The sequence below is a fragment of the Lynx rufus genome, unplaced genomic scaffold (assembly GCF_022079265.1).
Source record: "Lynx rufus isolate CCGP_SWC_20201006 ecotype Redwood Valley unplaced genomic scaffold, mLynRuf1.p SCAF_10, whole genome shotgun sequence".
NCBI lineage: Eukaryota > Metazoa > Chordata > Mammalia > Carnivora > Felidae > Lynx > Lynx rufus.
Window position 1 is genome coordinate 41,344,370 of NW_025814824.1, and position 23,498 is coordinate 41,367,867.

The following is a 23,498-nucleotide window of genomic DNA, read 5'->3' on the forward strand; positions in this document are numbered from 1 at the left end:
TAAGGGGAAACATGGTATGAGGTGAGATCAGAGACGGAGACAAGCCACAGATCATGAAGAACCTTGTCGGTCATGGTTAGGAGTATGGATAACTCTGAGTAGAGAGTGATATGATCCCAGTTCATATTTTAATTGCCCTTGCTGACTTCTTTGTGAAGAAGGAATTGTAGAATGGAAGCAGAGAGACTATGGCTGAAGTCTAGGCATAAGCTACAGGTAGTCTGAACCAGGGTGGCAGGCATTGTGTTGGAGACAACAAATTCACACTGGATTTTAGAGGCAGAGTAAATTAGATGCACTTAAAATGTAATGATTTAAAAGCATACACTCTGAAAAATAAATAAATAAATAAATAAATAAAAGCATACACTCTGGATCCAAATTTGCTGGGTTCAAATCCTTGCTTTGCCAAACACTAACCATGGGAGCTTGGGAAAATTACTTAATTTCTCTGCATTTTAGTGTCTCCATCTGAAAAATGGGACTTAACCTCATGGGGCTTTGTGAGCATTCAATAAAATAATCTGGGGCACATACTAATTGACATGTAAATGTCATTTATGTATATATCAATGATGGCTGTTATATTTATCGATGATGAATTGGATGTGGAATTTGAGAGGAAAAGAGAACTCGAGAACCTTTTCAAGGACTTTGGGCAGAGTAGCTAGGAGAACAGGGGAGATGGGGGAATGGGAGAAGACTGGCAGATGCTTCAATGTCAGCTTTTCCAATATGCCAGAGATTAGAATACAGTTACACGATGCACACATTTGCCACTGGCTAGCTGTGAGAGCTTGGTTAAGTAACTCGACCTCCATGAACCCCAGTTTCCTCATCTGAAAAAATAAATGGGATTAGTAATATCCAACTTGCAGGATGGGAACCCCTGGAACACAGTAGGGCATAAGAAAATGTGAGATTTCTTGCTTCCGCAAAGCAGAGGAATAGGGCAGAAAGTGTTTTTCAGTTCTTGTTATAGAGTGATGTAAGAGCTGTCTCCTTTATGCTCAGTTAGCCAGAGGATAATGCTGCAATGCCTTTGGCACCCAGTTAAAACAGCCTGAGTGAGACAGCTGCAGTGACTGTCACTGGAAAGCTGCTAAGTGGAATGGCTTTGGCTTCCACTGCCCACCAGGCTAGCAGCGTTTCTAGCTACCACCTGACCGAAATCAGAAGTAAGTGACTCTCTTACCCAGGTGGTAGGAAGGAGCTCTAGTCTCCCGGTCACCCCAGGACACGGCAGGCAGGGCTGGGACACTTCCAAACATGTGTCAGCTCACGTACTGACACAGTCTAAGAAACAACTGGGGTTGAAGAATCAAGATACCCTCTCTCTCTCTCCTGTCCTATTCTAATAATTCCTAATTCTTGACATAAAGTGTTTATTTCTCCTCACTAGCCTTATAGTTCTTACAGAACATGAGAACAGAAAAGGACCCTGTATTTATTGTCTAGATAGTTCCCACTGCTCCCTCAGGATCTCAGCATTCTGAGACCAGATCCCCAGCGGACACCTGCCTTGTCCCAGACTAGGTCAGGCTTCTTGCTCTAGGATACCCTACAATGAGCTTTCATGGTCAAAATTCATAATTATTTCTTAGATTAGGGTCTGTGTCCCCTCCTACCCTGTAAATTTTGTGGGGACAGAGAGAATATCAGTTTCACTCATGACTATGTCACAAGCACCTCATGTAGAGAGTCAGATGAAGCCACCCGGCCCCCACTACTCAGCACCTACTATTTGCCAGGCCTGTGCAAGGCGTTGGGAATATGGTGGTTTCCAAAACACAATCATTGTCTTTAAAGAGTTTATAGCCAGTGCAATTGTTAATACTCTCACCAGTGGCCAATGTCAACTGGGATGGGATATTGATGGAAGGGAATACATCAGCATGTACATTATCCTGGACATTTGAGAGGTTTTGAAGAAGATCAAGGGAATGGAATCATATGGTTACTGCTAAGAGCTACTGACACATTGCTTCCCAGAAAAAGTCCTGTTAAACTTGATGTTGTGAACACCTTTTATTCACCTTAGGCTTCCAGAAACAAGAAATCTACAAACAAGAAAAGAAGTCCCCATCCCATCAGGAGTAAATGTTCCTGGTCATGGGGACATAGAGCTACTGTCACATAATAGGGCAGGAAAGGAAATGCTTGCACCAGGTGATCCACTGGGGCATCTCTTGGTATTCCCCCAGTTGCAACGGCAAATGGACAATCTTGGCAACCCCAGCCTAAGAAGGGAATGACCAGGAGCTCAGACCTCACAGGCGGCTCAGCAGGGGTACCAGCAGAGGATGAAGAGTAGTAGAGGAGGAAGATGATGGCAACGGTAGGCCCAAAGACCAGCTGCAGCAGTGAGGGCAATGTTGCCTGTTCCTCTAATCTTCCTCTCCAAAGCTTCCCCAGGGAAAGATAGCAGCCAGAGTCCTCAGGAGCTGCTCCCAGACATAGTGAGCTTGTTTCACAGAGCAGGTAGATTCAAATAACACAAGGGCATAGGCTGTAGTGAATTCTGTGAAGTGCCACCCAGATCACCCTTTCAGAGCTAAGACTCTTGTCTGCCAGCTGCCATGACTCCTGATGACAGTCCATCGGGTCCCTCTCCAGGAAGTATACTTGGCCAAAAGGGGCTGACTTGCCCAAAATTACACTCCTCCCCAGGGATGCCTCATATCCAGGACCTGGCCCTTCCTTCTTGCTTCAGTTTGGGACATCTCTGAAAGGTCACTCCAGCTTCAGAGCACCCTGAGAAACTAACAGAGGCCTCTTTGGCAACTACATTGTAACTCAGCTCTTCCCTCTCACCATCCCCATTTCCCTCACCCCTTACAAGCCTCGTTCCCGAGCATTCCTAAGAAACTACTTGAATGGGAACATCCCATCTCAGCATTTGGCTAGCTAACGTTTATTGAGCCTTTCCTATACACTAGACTTGTGACGCTCAATATGATGTTCTCCAACCACTTGTGGCTACTGAGCACTTGAAATGTGTGCTGTAAGTGTAAAATACACACCAGATTTTGAATACTTAGTATACAAAATGAATGTAAAACATATGGTTAATGACTTCTTACATTGATTACATCTTGACATGATAATATTTTGGGTAGTTTGAGTTAAATAAAGTATATTATTTAATTTTCTCACCTGTTTCTTTTACTGTTTTTAATGGAACTAAGAGAAAATTTAAAAGTGTATATGAGACTTGCATTTTGACTCACAGTATGTTTCTATTGGAGAATACTATTATAGACACTGAACAAATGCTATTTATAATAATGCTGAAAATAAGCACTATTTATATTCCTGTTTTGCCAACAAGAAAACTGAGGCTCCAGGAGATTAACAAACCTCCTCAAGCTTACACAGTCAAAACATGGTAAGACCATGATTTGAACCTAGGTGAGGACAGACATGGAACAGGTCCACGGAATGTAACCTGGGCAGTGACACAGGTCCCCACATTCAGGAGGACTCGGCTTAATGCTCTACTTGTCTTTGAACTTGGGTTTGTAAATCGAGTCCAATGGGACAACAGAGCATGTGCCTGAGCAGAGGAGATGCACACAATGTGAACCTCCACCATTCCTTGCCTCCCCATTCACATATAGCATTTGGGATGCCCAATGCCCGATGGCACAGAGTTTCAGCAGATTGTGATGCATGCTTGTTCAGTGAGACTCAACGTGAGTACAAGGTAAGTGTGTTATGTCTACAAGTAAGTAAACGGGGTGCTGACAGCCCTGAGAGGCTACATCGTTTTCATTTGAACCAGAGCTTGCTTCTAACACAGAAAGAGCGCAATAGCCTTCTAAGAAACACAAACGATCAATGAACCCTGTCCTATCCTTTCTTACTCTTGTTGCTTCCCTTTATTAGCCAACCCCTTACATGGAGAATTATAACATGGAAGGAAAGAGAGAGATGTGAAAGCCCACAGCTTGTTCCCATTCAGTTTTCCCTCACTCACTGGCTAGCCAATGATACAGATGTTGGTAGAATGTATGCATATCAAGAAGCAAAATAAAAAAGTTAAGTTAGTTTTGTGCAATGTCTCCATTTTTCTAGGAACAATGAAACACATGTGTGAGCTATGAAATAAGAACTGTGTCATTATAATGATTCTGCATGACTTAAATGCTCTTATGTTTACACTTAAAATTGGCATTCTGCAACATAAAATTGAATGGTACAAGGTATGCTAGTAATTTAAAATTTTATTTTCTCTTCATGTAGAATGACATTGAATAGCAAATTAAAAAAAAACACAATGATAAATCAAGAGAGAGACCATAAAGAAAAGGAAAAAGCTTTATTTTTTTAGTACATTTAATGGCATTTTTCCTCCTTTTTGAACAAGAGACCCTGCATTTTCATGTTGCACTAGGCCCCACAAATGTAGCTGGCTTTGGAAGGGAAGTTCTAGAGGTGGCACAATTAGATGCTAATTTGTACTGCTTACCCCAAGACAAGTCCCATTCTCAGAACCATTGATAAGAAGGGCTGTGTTGATCACCATTATGCTGTATCTTGTCTGTGTCACATACCCTTCTGGCCATGACACTGGAGTTTCAATTTCTAGCCTCAGTTTCCTCTGAAGCAGTGTGGTAACAATGCAACCTCTCTTTCCAGGTATCTATGAGAATGAAGTAAACATGCTGAATAATTGTTATATACCTACACTCATGGAGGGAGTTGTGATTTTTATCACATACACACTACCAATGGAGGGCCAGAGTGTCATTATAGCCCAGGTTGGACCCGTCATGGAGAGGCCAATTGACAGGGCTAGTGGTTTGTTGAGCAGCAGAGACCAGCTATGCCAGTCATGGAGATTGCATCCTATCCACAGAGTTTTGTGGAGAAACCGTGGCTTCCTGTCACATCCAAAGAATGAGGTAGAGAGTGTCATCCATCAGGTTTGAGAAGATCAAGAAGACACCAGACACTAAGCACCTCTGTGTCAGAATCTTCTGTCCAAAACCCAAGTGACCCTGGGATGAACCCCCAGCCAAACTCACCAGTTGAAAAGTTCATGTGAACTTTGGGGTTTTGTTGCAAAACACGTAATCAGGCCAAGTTTGTTCCATAACAAAATTCTTCCCAGCTTGGTGACTGCATCAGTAAGTGCATTCCCACAGTAAAAGAAGGTGCTGCTTAATTGCATTAGGAGAATTGTACCACACTCCATGGGAGACCAGTGACATGCTTTGACAAGCACAAGGAAAACTTACTCCCCTCTGTTCCATGTCCATCTTCTTTGAGGTCATGGCCATTACTGTGGGGATAACATGCCAAGAAAAGCTAAATTTTATTTCCCCGATGAAAACCAAGTTGGCTGTTCCTTCTTAGTAATGATCACAACAACCACCCAGCATGTTGCTACCAAACCATCCTACTTCCTTCCAGTCACGAGGATTGCAATTCTCTTCTGCACAATGACCTTGTGATTTAGGAGTTCCCAAGAGGGAAGGGAGTGTTACCTGAGGGGAGAATCTAGGGTAGAGAAAGAGCAAATAGATAAAGATAACACTTTGCTGATTCAGTGTTGTTTGTTATTGGGAAAAATAGAGAAAGAATGTGGAATAAAATCCTTCAAAGACAGTCTTTCAAAGTACATACGACTCAGGGGGAAAGTGTTTTAGGAAGGAAGTCGAAAATTATGGATGTTTCAAACAGGAAAATTGTATAAATGGACATTTCCTAAAACGGGAGTGTTTGTGCTTCTTGAAAGCTCAGAATCATATTTCTGTAACAGGGATAATATTTTGCAAATATTACACTTCCAACTTTCGGGTTTCCTCTTAAATCACCTTCTCCTGCAGTCTTCCACCTCCAAGGCTGAGGCACAAGGCTTCTGGCCCTAGGGACACTGCCTAGAACAAAGAGACCATTGATCAGTTTGAATCTCAAAGCTGACTTTCTTGACCTCTTAAGCAAGAAAATCATCTTCAAAGCCAGGCATTGTTGAAAAGGAAGGGGATTTTCTAAATTCCTTTAGCTCCCATTAGTATATTAAGAGCCATACCTGGTGGAATAGATCCCAGAGATTTACTCTGTGCCATCAGGATGGGATGTGGAGGTGTGGAAAAGGGGCTACATTCAGCCTAAAGGGTTGGGTAAAGAAGGCAAAGGGGGCAGGAAGATCAGGAAGGCAGGTTGGTCCTGAGCTCTCCTCTCAGATCCTAAGCCCCGGATAGGGCCTCAGATCCTAAGCAGATAGACTGAGGGAAGGCTGAGAATATCTGGAGACAAGAGACTCACTCCTTGTCTCCCTTCTGTGGGGAATCTCAGGGAGGCTACAAGCCTCGAAAAATCCCATGTGTAGTCACTGTCAACATGATGCAAGGCAGTGGGACAACAGTGGAAGAAGGTAATCAGGCAATGCTCTAGGTCCCTCATGCCCCCAGACAGCACATAGAGCATTCTAAGGCATAGGGGTGTGAAGGTGGGATGATGAAACCATGCTCAGGATGAAGAGGCCATAACAGGTCCTGAGAGCAAGAGAAATGACCAGAAGTGGGGGGCATTACATCACCCCAAAAGGCCAGGTGGACAACGATCCCATATGAAGACCAGGTCAGTCCTGACACTTTGGTGCAAAGACCAGCAGGGATCCAGAGGATCCCCTATGGCCCCCTTTCCCCTCTCCTGCCAAACAACATGAAGCCTCTTTAACCACTCTGGGATGGAGAATGAGCTTTTACCTACGGAGGACAAGATGTTTAAGGGAGAAAATTTAAAGCAGCCCTAGAAAGGAATTGAATTTCTAATAACCAAAGTATTCAAATTAAAATGAGAACACTTAAATTGGAAGAGACTCAGATATTGTTAGTTGGCAAGTAAGGGGTGTCTAAGGAAGCCCATACCAGCCTCACATTGCACATCTGAGTGGGGTGTGAGTGACTTTGTGACCCCATTACATCTTTATTCCTCGCCGCTCCTTACCATTCTATTGAGTGTACACACATCATCTTCCTTCAAGTCAAAGCAGATTTGGTGTTTGGAAGTGTCCTCCGGGAAGCCTAGGGGCACAAGAAACTTTCTTTAATGTCCCAAAAAGGCAATAGCAATTTGAAGTTTGCAAGATATCCTCTCGAGAGGTCCTCAATGCTCACATCACTTGAATTAAAATCAAAGCTGCAGGAAAGACTAGCTGAGCCCCACGGTGCTCGGTGTGAAAGTGGAGGTCAGCATTCTTTGGCGGGGAGGAAAGTGTTGCCCACCTCCTGGCAGGCTGGGGGAGGGGGGCACTGGTAGACGTGGAATGAAAAATCACAAGAGTCCAACTCCCTTAAAAAGTCTCTGTTGAACCCACGATGGTTGAAACAAACGAGACTGACTCAGGCTGGCACAGGAAAGGAAGATGGCACTCTCTGATGAGGGGTGACTAACAAAAGTTAGTGCCCAGAGCTCTGTTCTTGTGGACACCTGTGCCCTCCAGCTCCAGATCTGTGCAGGGCATCACTGATGTGGCTGTGTGCACATATAAACGTGGCCCAGGCAGAGCCCAAGGACCCATCTAAGGACATCTAAAAGCAAAAGTTCAAAAGCAAAGCCAAATGGGGGAGGTGGGGACAGTCAGGAAAACGGTCATGACGAGGTTTGGGGGAGGCGGGGCTTCAGAGCTGATGGCAAGAAAGAATTCCTAAAGACGTCTTTGTTACAAAAAGTTGATTTTATTAAAGCATGGTGACAGGACCCAGGGGGGCAGAAAGAGCTGCACTGGGGTTGTGAAGAGCGACTGGTTATATACTATGGAGTTGGGGGAGGTAAAGTCAAAAGGGAGGCCTCCAGAAGGACTTTGATGTGCTAAAGAGGACTCCTAAGATACCTGAGGATTTGCTATTGTCAAGCTGAGGTTGTTTTCCTTCTAGTAAGGCATTGACATTATGACAGTAAGGGGTTCCTGGAGAAATGCTTTACTCTGTATTTGCCTCAAGTATTTGTCAATGGGCTGAAGGTTATAAGGAAATTGAATTTTACCTGCCATTTCCTTCTTGACTTTGTTCCCCAAATCACTATGGAGGGAAGTGTGAGATTAGGACTCTAGGAAACTGAGTCTATAGGTTTCTGGAGATTAGGCTATTGTCAAGATTGCCTGTTTCTTGTAATGTATTAAGATATTTATAAACTGATGGAGACTTGTGTCCTGCAGGACTGTGATCTCTATCAGTCAGCTATTTGTTTTCTGTTCTTTCCTTTGTTCTTGGGAAGCCAGGAGTGCCTGAGGAATATCACACATATCCCACCTGGGGAGAGGAGGGGTTGTGCTAGCTTGTGCTTGGCCCTCAGTTTGCCTTATGGTCCTTCATCACTTACAGATGTTGGGTCATGACCAAGGTGCTTAACTGTTACTGAATGCCCACTTGATTTTCATGGGCTATATTATTAAGGTGCCCATACTGAGAAGCTGCTCTCGCCTGCCTCTGCCAGCGATTTTCAGTAAAGTTTCTGAAAATTATACCCAGTACCTGGAGAAGCCTGACTTCTTGCAAACACATCAAGCATCAGAAAGGTTTGACCCAAGGTAATCCGCCAACTTGAGCACTGAAGATTAAAGTATGACCTGGTCTGTTTTACCGCTGAACATCAGATGTTCAACAAACAGTACAGAAACATTTAGAATAATGGCTCTCCCACCTTTCACCAGCATGCCACCAAATTCCAATCAGTGTGTGAAATTCATTTCTGTTAAAACAGGGGTGCATTCTGTTCAGGTGATGTCTGTCAGATGGAGGTGAGCCAAGCCAGCCTGCAAGAGTGTGGAGTGGGGTCCACCTGCCTGGGAGAGAGTGTAGGAGGTGAGGCATAACAAGAAGCCAGCGCTCGGGTAGAGTGGTGTTTACTGGAAGATGGGAGAACTTTCTCAAGAATGTATAACAGTGTGTGACAGAAGTGGTCAACAATTCTGTTTAAGGACAGCCCAGTGCTGAGGACAATCAAGTAAACAGTGAAATAAGTATGATATAACAATCCCATCAGGAGTACCACCAAAAATTCATAGATTAAAAGAGCACAGAGTACAAAAGGGGAAAGATCCACTGGCTTAGTAAAATACATTCTTGAGGAAGGAAGTCATGCATTCCATAAACATTATTGTCACAGGCTGACATACATGAATGTGATGGTTAATTTATGTGTCACATGTGTCAACTTAACTGTGTCACAGGGTGCCCAGAAGAAACATTTTTTTTTGGAGTATGTCTGTGAGGGAGTTTCTGGGTGAGATTGGCATTTGAAGAGGCAGACTCAATAAAGTTGCCTCTCCAGTATTGGGTGGGCACCATCCAAACCCTTGAGGGCCTGAATACAACAAAAGGTGTAGAAAGGGGGGATTTGCCCCTTCTTCTTCTTCCTGTCTACCTGCTTAAGCTGAGACATAGGTCTTCTCTTGCCATTGAACTGGGATTTATATCATTAGCTCCCCCTGTTCTCAGCTCTTCCAACTCAGACTGAGTTACACCACTGGTTTTCCTGGGTCCCCAGTAAGCCAATAGATCACAGGACTTAGCCTCAATAATCGTACGAAATAATTCCTCACAATAAATCTCTATATCTATATGTATAAGTACATGTATATGTATATCTCCAATATTTACAGATACATCTTTATATAGATGATATAGATGTAGACATAGACATAGACATATAGACATAGGCATAGGCATAGATATAGATATTGATATAGATATAGATAGACATATCCTTCTCCTTCTGTTTCTCTGCAGAACCCTAATACAATTAATTCTCAAACTCCCATTTTGTGCTGGAAAGGGTATCAGAAATCATCTAATCTAACCCATTCATACCTCTATACATAATTGATTATATGTCCTATGAACTGTGTTAAAATAGGATGAAATCTTGCCCTCAATGTTCTCTCATATAAGATGATATTGCATATTTATGTCACAGAATCAGATGCTTCAACTGGAAAGAACTAAAAAATTCACCACATCCAATTCCGCACGTTTTCTAAAGGACTCCAACCAAAATGTTCCTATCAAATCGTCCTTCAACACTTGCTGTTCAAACTCTTTTAGTGACCGGGAACTCACTACCTCTTAAAACAGCCCACTCTACCTTTGAAATTATGGTTATTATAAATTACTAAATTACTCCCGGGAATTTCTTGTGCTGTGTTTTTGTTAGCTATCTGCCATTAGCTAACTCCTCTAATACTAGACATGAGCTAATTTTTTTTTTACCATTCTTTGCAAAATATTATATGTGTATACACAAATGCACACACTCAAACACAGAATTGGCTAGTATAGTACTTCCCAAATTAAAGGATTAATTAGGAGTCAATTGCACTATGTGTTTGTTCATACTCAAACAAGCACACATATGCACACATATCATTACTCCAGTACTTAAATTGTCATCAAGAATGGTTTATTTATTCAACCATTGGCTGCTCTTTTCTTTGGAAATTATTAACAGACCCAAAAGAGTTGTGTGTGTGCATGTGTGTGTGTGTGTGTGTGTGTGTGTGTGTGTAAGCTCACCAATTTGCCTTAGGGCAGAAAAAATATGAGTGCAATTTATCATTTTGCCAAAATAAGTAAGCCTTGATGAGGTGGGCACCCACCAAATGCTTAAGTTAATAATGGGAATGTCAACATGGGCACTACTGGATATTGGTGGACACAGCCAATTCATAGACTCTCACCTCAGCGTATACCCAAATTTATCTGTGTGCATGCTTCTAGCTAAGGGCAGGCGTTCCTCTTCAAGAGTTATCCTGCGGAACAAATGGTTATAGGTCTCATTGGCATGTTTAAAAGATTAAATACCTTCCTTCTGACTATATTTCCCTGTTATCTTACTGACCGTAAGACATGCCATCGTGTTAATATCACCCTTTGGTGGGCACTGACATAGTTAATGGACATGTCAGCTGTAAGATGCCCCAATTTCAGAAATGGTGAGGGAGCATTTGTCAGAGTGAAGGAAATGCACTGTTTACTTTTCTGAGTATCAGAGACATAAAAGACAAGGAAGTTTTTCAACTGAACCACCGCAGAGGAACGAGGTTGGGTTTGTTCGGTGTTGTTTGAGTTCTAGAACTCCCTCCATTCCCTCAGGCTGCTCTCCCAGCTGCACTGTTCCCATGAACGTTGTGCCTTCACCTCTGTTAACATCTTCTCCTGGGTACATTTACTTCTTCAGCTTTGATGTCTGGCAGGGGTGCTGAGTTGATCCCAGTCAACCAAAACTCTGAGGCCAGCTCTCAATTGAAAGCGTCTCATTTGGGTTTCTTTAAGCTCCAAGGCTGGTACATCCCCCAAAACCAGTTGCATCGGGAGAGAAGCAGGCCATGAATTATGGACATAAACGGGATTGGGGAAGATTGACCTTCACACAGACAGATAAATAAGTGATAACAGAGAGACAAATAAGAACACATAGATGAATAAGTGATAATCTCAAGAAAACTTTTCTTCTCCCTAAATCAGCAATGTGAAAACCTGGGAGTTATTTTGTTTCTTTCATAAGAAGGCTCTCCAGAATTCCTCCGCGGACTCATCATTTATCCCATGCGATGGTCCTGCAAAACAAAGACCACCAGGACCCATTTCCTAAGCTTTTTGTGAACAGTGGTGTGGTTTGTGGAGGGTGATGCGCACGCCTTTTCTCGTTATAAATAAGCTAGAGGTTGAGGCTGGGCATGGGGGGCAGGGTTTTCCCTTTTCCCTGGAATACATTTTGCAATGCATTTGCTTAAATCCTGGTAGGGAATTAAGAGTGGGTCAGAAGCTCTTCAGGTCACTATTTTTGCCCATTCACCGGCGGTCCCTTGCCCAGCTTTGTTCAGCTAATTAATCCTCCCAGACACTTGTATTCACCACATGCAAATTATCACAGAAGGGAGCTTTTTTTTTTTCTTTCCTTCTATTTTTTTCAACATACACTTGAATTATACTCTTCTGACATCAGCTTCCAGCCCCACTGAGGGGTTTCCAACGGCCTAATAACAAACAGATTAGGGGCCAGAGGAGCATGTATTCCTCGAGTCCTCCTCTGCGTCCAGCTGTGAGGCTGCTCAGCGATTATAGGCGGAGGCCAGCCTGGGCTGCGGCTCCAACTCTGATGTTAAAATGGAAACTCGGTGTGAAGGCCTCGGGGGGATTCCAGAACACTAACTCCGTTGCCCGTCAGAAATGGATAATATTCCCCATTCTGTTCCTGCTGGTATCAGTTCCAAGTTGGAAAGCGGCCTCCTCTCCTAATTCAAGCCGGGGCCAGAGTGGAGCAAGCCTTCTCAGATATTATAAGCCAGTGTGAGCTCAAAAAAGAATTCACTGCTCAAGGCCAAATAGCTTCAAAGCTAATAATCCTCCAGAGTCGGTGTGTGAGCGCTGCAACTGTCAATGTCAACTTACACCATGCACGGTGAGAGCGGAACTTCAATAGTGACATCATGGAGGAGAGGGCAGAGGGCAGCCGCTGCGGAGGGAAGTGCCGGGCCCTTCAGATCTTGGAAACCTGCGAGGATTTATCTGGACTAACATGTCTCCATGTAGTCATTGCAGTCTTAGGCTACTCTGCTTAAGGATTTAACGTATTCAAAGGGTTTCGGCGGCAGCAAGATGACACGTTTTCGGGAGCTCTATTGGATTCCATTATCTCCTCCTCTCTTCTTCTGCAGATGCACCCCCTCCTCCCAGTCCTCCAGACAGGCCTCCTCCAACAAGAGGCTGGCCCGGCTTGGGGTCCCCACTGGCCCCTATCTCCCCTCCCCTTTTGTTCATGCCTGGGTTTGATTGTCATGCAGACCCGGCCACACTGAGGCACTCGAGTGTCTGGATGCAGCCCTCAGCAGACTTGAGCAGATTCCTCCAGGGTCCCCCTGAGCCCCACATAACTTCCAGACCCCGCCCCACAGTGGAAGGAACGCGGGTTCCCGTTAGAATACACCCAGAGATACATATGGTCACGGTCACAGTTCAAAAGAGTAAACTTCACAGAATCCTAGGGGAGGGAAGAGAGGGGGAGAGCAAAGCTCAAGGCAGGAGTGGAAGGTCAAGGAGGAATCTTCTAACCAGCCCCACCCCCCCCCACCCCGCCCCGGCCCTCAAGGACCTGGCAGATCAACTCCGAGGTTGCTTGCAGTCCATAAACGAAGCTCTCGAGAACTCATCACGCAGCCTGCACCTGTCTGCCAGTCACCATGGTGACTTCTGGCCAGGCGGAGTTTAAGAAGGCTCACGGGGAGGGTAAACTTCGCTGAAGATGTTGGCAGCTATGGAGAGTGAGCGCCCGGCATGTCTGGTGCCTCCTTCGGGAGGACCATGTGGTCTGGTTCACCAGATGGTGATATCAGGCAGTATTGGGTCAGCCGGGTCAGTGTTCCTGGAGCGCAATGACAAGGAGAGAGTCCAAATCAGACAGACCTGAACAGCCAGTCTTGGTATAACTAGCTGTGTGCCCTTGATAAGGGCCTTCGCCTCAGTCCTAATCTGAAAAATGGGAGTAATGCCCCAGAGGGTCAGGCTTACGTGCAGATTACACACAACAATGCAGACGAATCGCTTAGCATGGTATCTGGCCCCAGCACATGTTCAATACATGTTAGCTGTTACTATTACTATTACTATCATTGTAATTCAAATAGCTTTTGCCTACACCTGAAGGAATCGAAAATACTGGGACTTGAGAGAACTGTAAAAACACTTCAGAGGGAAGAAATAAAAACTTCTACAGATCAAACTATGCGCAGCTTTCCATATGGTTAATGTCAATGTGCATACGGCTTGGTCCTTCCAAGTGTGGTCTACAGGAATGTCTCTGGAATAGTGAAGGAGTCCTACTCAGGAATGACCACAAAGAGCCTGGGACATTTCTCAGATTAATCAGTATCTGTCCTGGTTCTGACTCTAGCTTTTTTTTCCCCCTTTGTTTCAAACTTTAGTTTTATGTCAACCTTACGAGAGCACAGTTGACATACGAGAAAATGCATACATTTTAAGTCCACAGTTTTGATGGGTTTGGGCAAATATGTTCCCTCACGTTGCTACCCTGACAACCAAGGTGACGAACAATACCCTCATACCAGAAAGTTCCCTAATACTCCTTCCTAGTCATTGCCTACCCCTGCCCCCGGCCCCAGGCAACCACTGTTCTACTGTCAGGATAGATTAGAGTTGCTCGTTCTTGGTCTTCAAATAAATAAAAGCGAAGAGTATGTATTCTTTTGTGTCTGGCTTCTCTTGTTCGGCATAATGTTTTTAAGACTCATTGTTTTGTTGCACGTATTGGTACTTTCTTCAGTCACAATGGCTGAAGAGCGCTGCATTGTATGGATGTACCACATGTTGTTTATCCAGTCAACCTATTGATGAATGTTTGGATTGTTTCCACGTTTGGAATTAGTATAAAGGGAGGTGCTATAAACATTCACCTCTAGTGTTTTCATTTCTCCTGGGTAAATATGTACAAGTGAAAAATTTTAATGTTAAGAGAAACTGCCAAGCAGTTCTCCAAGGTGTTTGTACCACATGACATCCTGGCTCTCGATGTGGCTGCACACCCTGGCCAAGAGTGGGGTGTCAAGAGAGAGGGCCGCAGGAGGGGTTTGCCCTAGCTGGGGCAGAATATCTGATCGCTGCCATTGTTTAGAACTGCTGATGATACATGGTGATAATAAAAAGCAGATTGACTTGTAGTGGTTTTGTTATTGTTCCCTGACCTGGACAGACTGCTTGCTCTGCTCCGCCCCTGGCACACCACCATTGGCCAACAGTTGGTGTAGTCAGTCTCTTAAATCTTGGCTGCCTTAGTGCCTGGGTAGCCGCGTCCTACTGCGATTTGAATTTGCCTTTCCCTGATGGCCGATGAAGTTGAACTTACTGGCCGTTCATATACCTTCTTTTGCGAGATGTCCATTCGATTGTTTGCTTATTTTAAATTGAGTTATTTGTCTTCTTATTCTTATGCTATGGGAGCTCCGTATGTATCCTGGATAGAAGTCCTTTGTCAGGTACGTGTATAGCGAGTAGTTTCTCCCAATGTGTGGCTCCTTACTCTTTCCTTTCCGCTAATCTTTATCTTACTGACCTACATGGATATCAGGTTTCTGCCTCGACATCAACAGTCTCCCACGTACCTTCCTATTGTAAATATGAGAGTTGCGAAAGTCTCCACAACTCCACTAACTGAGAGAAGCAGTCCTCCCTCTTCCTTCCTATGATGGTTTTTGCTGCTACTGTTATTGTGGTTGCCCATTTATAGACTCCAGTTTCAATTAGGAAGCTCTGGCTCCCGGCCTGTTGCTGCTTCTAACACATTCCAGCCTTCCCCTCTTTCTTGCTTTCACCCCTTTCCACCTGAGGGCCTCAGGTGCCCTTTTCCAGTGTTTTGCTCCTAAAAGTGCCACCCTTACCTACATCCCTCAGTCACAGTGATGTGGGAAACAAAGGCAGAAGGAAATGGCAGATCGAATTGAATTTCCTTATAACCTGCAGCCCATTGACAAATGCTTGAGGCAGGCAGAGTAGAACTTTCTTCAGGAACTCCTTACTGTCTTAATGCTAATGCTTTGCTACAGGGAAAAACAACCTTAGCTTGACAGTAGCTAGGCCTCCAGTATCCTGTGAGCCTTCTTTAGCTCGTGAGAATCTCACTAGAAACTTCCCCTTGACTTTACCTCCCCCCGACTCCCGAGTACATCACCAGTCTCTCCTCAGGGTCCCGAGGCAGCTCTTCCTGCCCACAGGTCCCATTCCTGTGCTTTAATAAAATCACCATTTTTGCACCAAAGACATCTCAATAATTCTTTCTTGGCCATCAGCTCTGGACTCCACAAATCCCACCCCATCACCCCAACACCTCATCGGCGGGGCCTCGCGCTGGGCTTCGTCTTCTTGAGCACTTTCCAACAGCTTCCTGTGCTCACAGCTCCCACCTGGTGTGGATCCAGGTGTGTTTACCTGCTCACTTCTTCACATCCATGCGTAGAACCTGGAGTCTGAGTTGGGTCGTTTCGAAGCCACCATCCTCCCTTCCCCACGGAGCCATCGGGGGCCGGGTCAGGGTCTTCCCAAGGAAGCAGGGAACTCAGGCACCGTCTAACATGAGGCCGGGAGGAGGCAGGGTGCTGGTTTGTAGAGATGCCTTTCAGGAACGGGCTGTGGCTGGCAAAAGAAAGGAAGGTGGGTGGGAGGCAGAGCCACCGGGACCTGTAAAAACTGGCCCACGTGCCACCGCAGGATAATGTCAGCATCTCACTCGTGGGTAGATTGTGAGGATTAAAAGAGATGCTACATAAAAGGCACTTAGTATGGTGTCTGGCACCAAATAATTGCTCAATAACTGTTAGCTATTAGATCAAGATCCCTTTTATCTGACACATTATGGACTGGTGTTGGTCAGTTAATGGAAAAAGTTGGTTGAAAAGAGAAATCAGAGAAAATTATACTACGCACCTTCAACATTTTATTTTAACTTAAAACATATAAATGTACATCCATTCACCATTCTTTGATGTAGGTCCAACGCCTCTCCTTTGAGTGCAGGTCCACGGATGGGCGTGTCCAGCCGTCTTTCCTGAGTAAACCACACCCAGTACCGCATCATCTACCCTTTCCAGTTTCCGTTTCTTTAAAGTGGTGCGAGCGCTTGCATGTGCCAAGTGCTGAGTGAAGGATCATTCTAGACGCGTGCATTTCCCCCCGCTATCGTCGGTGTTAACTCACCCGTACCGAACATCAGCACTATTTCCTAGTAACCCATCGCCATTTGATCTTCTGAAAGTACTTCATTCAGTTCGCATAGGAATGACGACCCTTTGTCATTATATCATCTGTTTGCAGAACCTCTCATTAAATGACTTAAGTGCAATAAGGCATTGACAAAGACCAGCAAAGCAAGCATGACACAGGTTTAGGAACAAAGACGCAGGGGCGCTCAGCAAGCGTGCGCCCGCCTGGCCACCTGGCCGGGGCGGGTGCATGGGGGAAGGGCAGGCTGGGGCCCTGGGGAAGAACCTACTAGAAGTGCTAGAGAATACTACTAGCCAGGAGCATTCACTGTGACGTGGGCATCACTCAATGTGATTTAGGAAGGGGCTGAAGAGCAGTTTTTATCCAGCAGATTGGTTAAGTAGAAGCAGTTGAGTAGATGCCTATGTACCTTGGGCCTGCATGCTATTTGTTGTTGAACTTTGTTCTGAACTCGGGGATTACTTGCTATACTTCTGGAAAAATCCATGAGAAGAGACTTTGAGAGTTACAAGACCCAGGTTCTAGCCCTGGTCCTACCAATTACACACTTCGTGACCGTGATGATGACACTCACCCTCAGTTCCTAGAGGGAAAGTTTAATGCTCTGAGAGCTGAATGATTCTGCCCACATCATCCCTGAGGACCTAATGACATTGTGTGAGGACTGCTCTGTGCATGTTACCACTTATCTCAGCCTGAATGGTCTCTCCTGTCAGTCCACCGGTGGCCATAACCCAGATGCCAAAGGTCAGGCCATGCCACATTCAGGGGCTTTTAAATTCCATGCAACAGTCACCAGGAGAGGAAAGGGCAAAGGCCCCTCTGTCAGCTCCAAACGCTCCCCACACACAGGTAACCACAGCCAGTCCATGCCTCTTCTCAGTGTGCCTTTTTTGGGCAGGGGGCGGGGGAAGTGGGAGGAGGGAGGGAAGGTGTTATTTGGAACATGAAGAAGGAACCAGTGTTGTTGTTTTTTTAATGTTTATTTTCGAGAAAGAGAGACAGAGTGTGAGCAGGGGAGGGGTAGAGAGAGAGGGAGACACAGAATCCAAAGCAGGCTCCAGGCTCCGAGCTGTCTGCACGGAGCCCGACGCGGGGCTCGAACTCACCAACTGTGAGATCATGACCTGAGCCGAAGTGGGACGCTTAACTGACTGAGCCACCCAGGCGCCCCAAGAAAGCACTAGTGTTAAAGACCTCCCACCCACCAAGCACTGATACAGCGTCAGTGGTGGTTCAAAGAGTAATCTGATATGACTTCATATTCAGAGCAAGCCTTTGGCGAAGGACAGTGGGCAGTCCTGCACGTAGGGTGCTTCTGAGGGTTCCAAGGATGACGCTTGCTCTTCCCAGTGCCTGTCATCCACTCCCTAAGCCAAGAGACACCACACCTTCATGGCCATTGGTCCCTAGAGACACAAAAACTCCAGGAACAGAACACATTAAGTTCTATCAGTCATTTTTCCTCTCATCTGAACACCTTCAGATCTTCCTGCAGAACTATGGTTCTGCTGGGCTGGAAAGGGAGAGCTGGATGCCATGGAGAGACAGAGAAGAGAGAGGGAGGCCGTGTTTGTGGGAGAAAAGAAGAACGCAGGAAAGAAGAGGTCCAAGAGAGGCCATCCCGGGACGGGAAGGGATGAAGAGCCTAAAGGTTAGCAGGACACCTCTGCGATCCTCTCAAGTGCTAAGAGCTCACAGGTGGAGAGGACAGCCAAGGAGCTCTTCTGCCCATGTGTGTGATCCCACTAAAACCCTAAAATGATTTGATATTGTTTTCACTTTTTTCCAGGATGAACAGATTGACATTCAGTGAATTTTTCCCCCTATCTAAACCCAGCCCTGATTTTGCTCTCTCCATCTGTGTTCCTTTGGCAGAAACTTGTACCAAAAGAATGAAGGAGTGAAGGGTCATTCTGGGAAGGACGGGAGGCAGGCCAAGCTGGGAATGTACTTCTGCTGAAAGGGCCCAGCCACTGGCCACCCTGTGAAACATTAATGACGGGGGAGTTTCAGGGCCCGGCGCGGGGACTGGTCTGCACATCCATTTCTCACGTGCTTGTTTTCATGCCAGGTTCACGGCAGCTCTGCGTCGGGATTATTGTATAGTTTTGCTTCCTTTTATAAAGCTTCAGCCCTGCCTTCCACACTGCATGCACTGTGCAGGGGGTGGGAAGAGGGTCACATGAGCTTCCCGAGGCTAGAATTTCAACCCTGGTTGTCCCCACACATCTGGAGGCCGAAGGAAAAAATCTTACATGTACACTTTTAACCGTTGAATGCCTGGATGGGCCCTGAAGACAGGGTCTGTGTGACTCCTAGAGAGCTGACACAAGTTGATGTGGCCTTTCTGGAAGGCACCTGTCTCCCCAACCAGGCGAAGCTGGCTCTGACCTGCGGGGTCTTTCCCAGCAGACGGAGTGGAGGCAGCTTCTCCAAGGCAGCTAGCCGAAGTAGAAAAGAGCATGACCTGTGGAGTCCAGTTCTGTCCTGTCCCTGACCTTGAGCAAGTCACTTAATTTCTCTGAGCCCCATGTTTAAATGTGTTGTGAATTTACAGCAGGATTGAATGAGATCTGAGAACTGGTCCCGGCACAGACCCCTAAGGTGGCGGCCACTCATCTTACCTGCTGTGGCCTACATGTCCTTGTCCCTGAAGAGTTCATGATGCCAGTGGATGAGGTAGGACAGAACGGACGGGAGGGCATTCAGCCAAAGATTCTGAGCTTTCTGTGTTCCTGTCTCCTGCCCTCCCCCAGCTGCTCCCCGGGGCCCTCCGCGATGCAAGGATAGCCACAGAGCACTTTTTATGACTCTAAGTGATCCACGGAGCAGCCCGTGGCCGCCTGTCACCGCTGGAAAGGCCAAGCTGCGCTAATAGGAAGTGATGGTTGATCCCATTTAGCGGGAAACGTCCAGGAAGGCAGGATTTAAAGGAGGCTCACATTCCTGCAGCCCTTCTCCTGGGAACTCCGGCTCAGGGGTGAGAAACTTGGACTGTAATACGGCAGGGCCTTGTGACTTGGGGAAGCACGGAGGTGGGGGTGGGGGCCCTGTGCGGTTCCTGCCAGTCACCAAGGATTATGCTATTTTTGTCTACCTTTTATTCAGACTGAGAAGGGGGGGAACGAACGGGGAATATTTGGGAAGCATGGAAGGCGCTCTCTGGCTGACATAGCCTTCACAGAGGGGCAGAGATGGGGGAGGGCAGGCACAGTCTCTCTGCTGTTTCTCTGGGGACACCCCAGCAAGGACAGGGATGTTTGGCCAGTCCTGGGTTTTGGAAGTGTCATGCCTGGGCCCCTGAAATGTTCCGCAGCTCATCAACAGCTTTGGGAGCACAGGATTAAACAGTGTCACCACCATTTGCCGGCTCAGGTGGGCGATGGTGTTCTTCATTGTTTCCCATGACACATCAAGGCCTCTCTGGGGCACCTCGGAGATTTGGTGCCATTTCCGGTCCAAGGAGGGGAGGACCACTGATCCGCTCTAGGATCCTGTGCTCTCCACCCACAGTCCCCTGCCCACTTGGTTTCTCAAGGAGCAGCCCCCTGGGGCCCATCTCAGCTGCTCTTACCCACTGGCAAATTCGGCCAGATAGACCGAAGAGAGAAAGGGGGGCCACTTCCGTCAGGGCATGGGCTGTGAACATTATACTGGCATCTCCTACGTCTGCTTGTCCCCTTGGGGCAGGGACACAGGCTTGCTTCTCACACAGGGCCTGGCACACTGTGTGTGTGCATTTTGTTACAGAGAATTGGATATATAAAAATCCCTGGCCACAGGATCATTTAGTCTCGCTGGGTGTCTGAGTCTGTTCAGGCTGCTATAACAAAATACCGTGGACTGGGCGACTCATAACAGAAACCTGTTTCTCACCGTTTTGGAGGCCGGGAAGTCCAAGATCAATTCAGTGTCTGGTGAAGTCCCACTTCCTGGTCTATGGACAGCCATCCTCCCACTGTGTCCTCCCATGACAGGAAGAATGAGAGAGCTCTCTGGGGAGTCTTTTTATAAGGGCACTAATTCCATTCATGAGGGCTCAACCCTCATGACCTGATCACCTCCCTAAGACCCCAGCTCCTAATGCCATCACACTGGGGGCCAGGACTCCAACAGATGAATTTGGGGGGAATATATTCAGCCCATTGCACCTAGTATGGCAGATATACTAATACCTGTCGTATATTAGAACACACACAAGTTAGGTATCTATCACCACCATATACAGTCATAGCATAGTAGGGACAAAAAGGGTATCGGTGGAAAAGAATAGATTCAGGAAGGTCGAGTCATTTGCCCAAAGCCTCATAGTATCTTTCTGGTATAAACAGAAAAAAAATTATACAGGTTCCCTGCACCCCAGCCCAGCGATGCTTCTGCCCCAGCCTGCACCCCACGGTCCCACATGAGTTGAAGAGCTAACAGGGAAGGCAGCACAGAGTGATGGAAGTGCCTGAGCACTGAAGCCAGAGGATTCTGGGTGTGAATGCTTTTGACTCATCAGGACTGTGCAGGCTCATCCTTTAAATAGGCACAGTGATGGACAGGCTCCGTCAAAAGGATGCATCAAAAGAATTTAGGAGGGCCTAAATCCTCTGAGTCTCAGTGTCCACATCTGTGGAATGGGAGCAGTAGAGTCCCTCTAAATTGCGCTTGTGGGGAGGCGTCCGTGAGAGGGGACGCAGAAAGCACCTCGCAGAGTGTCCTGCAGCGATAGAGTGGCCGCTCAACAAACTTACCGTTCACCGGACTGTGGATTAAAGAAAAAGCCACACCTCGCAGAAATGAGGGTTGAAAGCAAGGTGTGAGAGCCCTGAGGAGAAAGATCTCCAGGAGATGAAGGACGACCTTGCGGAGGGGCTCGCCGGGGAGGTGCTCGGCGAGGTGAATGGCTGGCGTTTAGCTGAGCCAGGCATTCTCGGCCTCGCTACCCGGACCCCCTCGGCCTGGGAAGAGTGCCCTGCGTGCCGGCTGCCAGAGCTCTGAGGCGCCGCGTAATTACTTAGCAGTTTACTAGCGTCGGAGACACCCAGGGTGCACTTCAGCCATCAATTAGCTCCCGCTCACGGCCCCCCTGTGAGGCCCAGTGGTATCAGGACTCCCATTTTTCAGCCGAGGAAACTAAGGTGTAAACAGGTTAAGCAACCAGCCCAAGGTCACACCTTGAGTCAAGCGGTCACAAGGCACCGAGCCCGCGTCCTTGCTGGCTCCCCGGCCTGTCCTTAGCCCACTGGCCCATGCCGCTGCCCATAAAATCCGCCGTTTATATCTCGTCAGAAAGCCAGGGAGTGCACGCGGGACTTTTGGAGCTGTACAGAAAGGCCATTCAGCTGATTTCCAAGGCACTGTAGGGTTTTTAAGGAAATGTTTAACCCCTTGCTTAGAGAGGTCGATGGGGGGCAACACGACCTGAGTTAGCATTTTCTTCGCTGGGCGGCCGGTGCTGCCTCCCACACCACAGCTGGCTTTAGGGGTCTGGGTTTGCCTTCTGTCTGTCCGCTCCAGGAGACACCCATGCTGGCACCGTCTGGAAGCCACAAAGAGCATCTTGCAGGAGACACCGAGATGGGAACACACAGCACAGGGTCTCACCCCAGCCCCCCCGCGGCTCCATGACCCGCCCATGGGCTCCCCCAGTACGGGGCAGCCGCTGACTTTGAAAGGCTCCCACAGGTGTGCAGCGAGCAGGCAGGAGGCGGTGGCCAGGGGGAGCCTTCCGTCTCCTGATGATCGGCCTGGCCACACAGGGCCGCTCTTTCGCCCCAGCCGTACTCCTCCCTGACTTCTCCATGTTCTAGACCTTCTCTCTTCCAAGAGCACTGGCCCGTGTCCTTGCTTTTCCAGGCCCTTCTGGGTCACCGGCCGTATTCTCTGCTAAATCTCTCTCCCTCGGCACCCCTTCCCTAAATCCAGTCACCCACCCCCTGAAATATCTCACAAATATTTCTGGAATCTCTACGTGCACAGCTCCACCCCAGGCTGACATAAACCGATGTAATAGTGTCCCAGCTGGGCTTCCAATTACACCCTCTCTCCTCAAGTCTGTTATCACGCAGCAACCAGAATGCCTCATCCTAAATTTCTTACTCTCCTTCTTAAACCCTTTCATCCTTCGTGCCTGGGATGAAGCCTGAGCTCCTTGGTGTGGCATCCAAGGCCCAGCGCCCTTTCCTCTCCCCACCTCGTCACCACTTTTCTGGTGATGTTCCACTCACAACACATGCCATGTTTGGCCTCCAGTCCTGATTCTGGTCCAGAGGGCCCCTGGTCTTCTGCCCTCACTGGCTGAGCACTACCTGTCCCCATGGCTCCACTTCAGGTGGGGCACCCTCCCAAACCCTCCCAAACCCTCCAGCTGGCCCTTTGTGGTACTGTCCCAGCACCCTACAGGGACTGACATGATCTGCTTGTGGGTCTCTTCCCTGTTCCTGAGGGTGGCCACTGGGCTTTCCTCTCACTGCATCCAATGTGTGGGGTGCATGGCACTTGGTACATGGCCACCAAGCAGTTAGAAATTTTATCAAGCATAAATCCACTGTATGATCTGATTCTAGTGATGTTAATGGCTGATAACTGGCACATAGGAAGGAAGAGTATAATAGATTCCAACCGGACTCTCATACTTGGCAAAACAAACGTGGGTATACAAACCTGAGAGAATCTAGCCAGCTCTCAGTTTTCTGTTGAAATAGCGGACAAGTCACGTAACCTCTCTGGACTTCGGTTTCTTTTTTGGTAGATCAAAGGATTTGAACA